This window comes from Penaeus monodon, chromosome 23, assembly GCF_015228065.2.
Source record: "Penaeus monodon isolate SGIC_2016 chromosome 23, NSTDA_Pmon_1, whole genome shotgun sequence".
Lineage (NCBI taxonomy): Eukaryota > Metazoa > Arthropoda > Malacostraca > Decapoda > Penaeidae > Penaeus > Penaeus monodon.
Genome location: NC_051408.1, coordinates 35591486 through 35591874, shown reverse-complemented (window position 1 = coordinate 35591874; position 389 = coordinate 35591486).

Sequence of the window (389 nt, the reverse complement as noted above, 5' to 3'; positions counted from 1 at the left end):
TCGGAATCCAAAAAAACAAGGTATCTAGTTGAGGAGAGAGAGACACACACGCAGACCGCTGCCACCAGTGACAAAAACAAAAGCAGTTTACAGGCGCCTGGGCATCAATAAACATCTCACCACCTCCTCAGCTTCCTCGTCTTACCTTGTGCCATTCATCACCAACATAGCCTCCACGTGTCGGCTTAAGGGTCCTTCGCATGTCCGCACTAATTAAGCAATATGCAAATACGTCCCCTGTTATTAATTCTTGCTCTGAAAATTGGAAATCCATCGCTCCTTCGTGCGGGTTTGTATTGTGTCTCGCCCCGTCCCTGTCCCAGATGCCTCGGTGGGTATGCGGATATTGATGTGCTGGGAGGGAGGGGGTTAGGGGTGGGAGGGAAAAT